The sequence below is a fragment of the Aotus nancymaae genome, unplaced genomic scaffold (assembly GCF_030222135.1).
Source record: "Aotus nancymaae isolate 86718 unplaced genomic scaffold, 86718_ANA_hifiasm-v0.15.2.pri h1tg000019l, whole genome shotgun sequence".
Lineage (NCBI taxonomy): Eukaryota > Metazoa > Chordata > Mammalia > Primates > Aotidae > Aotus > Aotus nancymaae.
Genome location: NW_026988431.1, coordinates 43,577,304 through 43,580,182, shown reverse-complemented (window position 1 = coordinate 43,580,182; position 2,879 = coordinate 43,577,304). Strand labels below are relative to the sequence as shown.

Below are 2,879 nucleotides of genomic sequence, written 5' to 3'. Positions count from 1 at the left end.
TTTTTTGAGACAGTGTTTCCCTCTTGTTGCCCAGGCTGGAGTGCAATGTCACAATCTTGGATCACTGCAACCTCCATCTCCTGGGTTCAAGCAGCTCTCCTGCCTCAGCCTCCTGAGTAGCTGAGATTACAGGCATGCACCACCACACCTGGCTAATTTTGTAGTTTTAGTAGAGACAGGGTTTCACCATCTTGGTCAGGCTGGTCTCAAACTCCTGACCTCAGGTGATCCACCTGCCTCGGCCTCCTAAAGAGCTGGGATTACAGGCGTGAGCCACCACGCCCAGCCTCACTCTGCCCTTTTTAAGGGTCCCTGGTGCTTACTCATGGCCCTCCCCTCTTTGCAAATTCTCTAACACATGTAATCCTGCCCCTACAACCAGCTTTCTCCAAGGGAGCAGTCCATCTGCATCAGTGTCAGTCTAAGGTGGTTGCAAGCATATTAACTCATATGAAAATCCACCCACATTCCATTAAATATTATTTACATGAGTTGACTTGTGGCTGACTAGATGATACAGCATTATGGTTTGCAGACATTTTATTAAGCATTTATCTTTATTTTATGATTTACTTTTCTGTTGTTGTAATCTATATATATTTTCTCAGACCTCAAACATTTTGTAGGCCATTGCAAAGCTCATGTCCCCTGTGTCTGTGGGGCCTAATGATTCATATAGCTGTGACCAGGCCTGCCTGTGTGGCCCAGCCTCACTGGCATTCTAATGAATAACATCATCTCCATCTCACTGCACAGAAGTATGAATTGTGGTGTCAGCAGGTTTCCATGACACCACCCGCACACATCTCTCCCACACTCCGCTGGTTACCAGGCCCTGGCAGTGCAGACCAGGCTTCCTGGGCTGCCTTCCTCCCTCCGGCTCGGCTCGCAGGTTCCTCTTCACTCCCACGCTCTGCTCCCCAGACCTCCGGCCCAGAAGGAGGGACCCAGAGCCTGAGGCAGGAGAAATTTCGAGGCAGAGACTGGAGTTGAAGGTGAGGCCCAGGCCAGGCTGGATAGAAAACACTACGAGAAAGGACTGAGGCCTCCACATGCTAGAATCTTGTGGAAAGAAGTGGAGGCAAAGTTGGGATGAGAGAGAGAGGAGGGAGCAGAAGTGTAGTGAGGAAGCGAGATGGGGAAACACCTGGGAAGACAGACATGCATCTGGAAGATTCTGGAAAAGGTCATTTCATCCAGCCCTGCTCCAGCAGTTTGTGTTTCCGCAGCCACACGGGCACCTGGCCTTTCCTTTCTGACGTCGTTCTCCATCCATCCAACACCTCTCAGAGATCACAAAGGGCTCTCTACACGAGACTTTTGAAACTAAGAAACAGATTTGGGCGTTGCACGTTTGCTCTGGAGCCATACTGCTTGGGCTCAAATCCCAGATCCATGGCTTCATCACCTATAGACCTTGGGCACGTTACTCCACATGCCCGTGCCTCAGTTTCCTCAGCTGTGGAGTGGAGTGGTAATAGTTCCTACTTTCACTGAGTCATTGTGAAGTTTCCTGTGAAAGGCCTAGCATACGAAAAGCACTCCATAAATGTTTAGCTGTTATTATTTCAAGGAATTGTAAGAATAATATCACTAAATTGTGGAATATCATTACTGTTTACATTTAACAAATTATATGCTTCAATTAAAAAATGCAATGGCATATAACTGTGATATTTACAGGTAATTATAGAAGTTAGGGTTTTTTTTTCTATTTAATTAAATTATAGCACTCTAGAAGTAGGATGGTTCAGTCATGGGAAGTGAGTTTAGAGTTGAATGAGAAGTATCTGTGTTATGACCATATTTATAACCTCATTTGGAAGCAATGTTAAAAGCCCAAATTTGAAGTCCTTTGTAAATGTTTATCTCCAAGCCAAATGCTTTTCTGGGTCCCCTTCCTGACTCCTGCTCCCAACCCCATTTATTTCTTAAAATGACTAGGGCAGAAAAGGGTGGGGGAGTTGGAATAGACTCTACTTCCTGTCTCTGATTTTATAATTATATTACAAGGCATAAGGCCTTTACCTCTACAGCTGGATGATTTATATGTTTATATATATTACACGCACACACACACACACACACACACACAGAGAGAGAGAGAGACAGACAGACAGAAAAAGAGACACAGAGAGAGAGAGAGAGAGAGAGACAGACAGAAAAAGAGACACACACAGAGAGAGATTCAGCTTAAGATGTCAGCATAGATCCTTTTGTAATTCATGAGCATGATGATGGGATGTCACACTCGTGTGAGATATGCCTCCCTCAAACCTTCTTCCTATAGGTTGGAACTTTGCCCACCTGACATGAAGAAAAAAAGTCAATGTAGAAGGAGAGATAATGCAAGGTTAAAACTCATTAGTCCTGTAAACAACTGAAGGCAGGCCAGTCTTTGAGAAGATGAAGGCCTACAGGTACTAGCCAAAAGAGAAGGGTGGGGAGGACAGGTAAACTTTCCCTACCTCACAATTTTGTTTTAACTCATATATGCCCAATAGAAGCTGTGTGTGATGCAAGCAAAAAATGAATGACCTTCTACCAAATGGCACTCTTCATGGCTGCAAATGTGACCGTAAATTACAGCAGTCTATAATGTGGCAGGCTCAAGAGGGACACGAAGTTAACACTGCCCCGTGGTTTCCCCTGGAAACACCGATGCCATGCATGAAGGGCTTTGTGGCTGCTAACCCAGGGAGCATTGCTTGCAGAACTTTAGAAACTGGAGCCTTGCCAGCTCTCAGGGAAGCTGAGATGAAAAGTCTATCTAGAGTACAGCAGACTGGCTGACCTTTCAAAGGCCCTTTTATCCTCGAGAGTCTGTGGTTTTGATGTAGTGTTGAGTATTTTTTAACTTTCTCTCAAGAAGAGTTTCA

The 2,879-nt window shown here is 45.2% G+C and overlaps 1 non-coding gene across 1 annotated transcript; it reads left to right on the top strand.

Annotated features, from left to right (window-relative positions):
• The first annotated feature begins 2,210 nt into the window (after positions 1-2,210).
• Positions 2,211-2,313, top strand: LOC135275975 (small nucleolar RNA U13). Its single transcript, XR_010343555.1, has one exon. It is a non-coding gene; the product is annotated as a small nucleolar RNA U13 (small nucleolar RNA).
• The last annotated feature ends 566 nt before the right edge of the window (positions 2,314-2,879 follow it).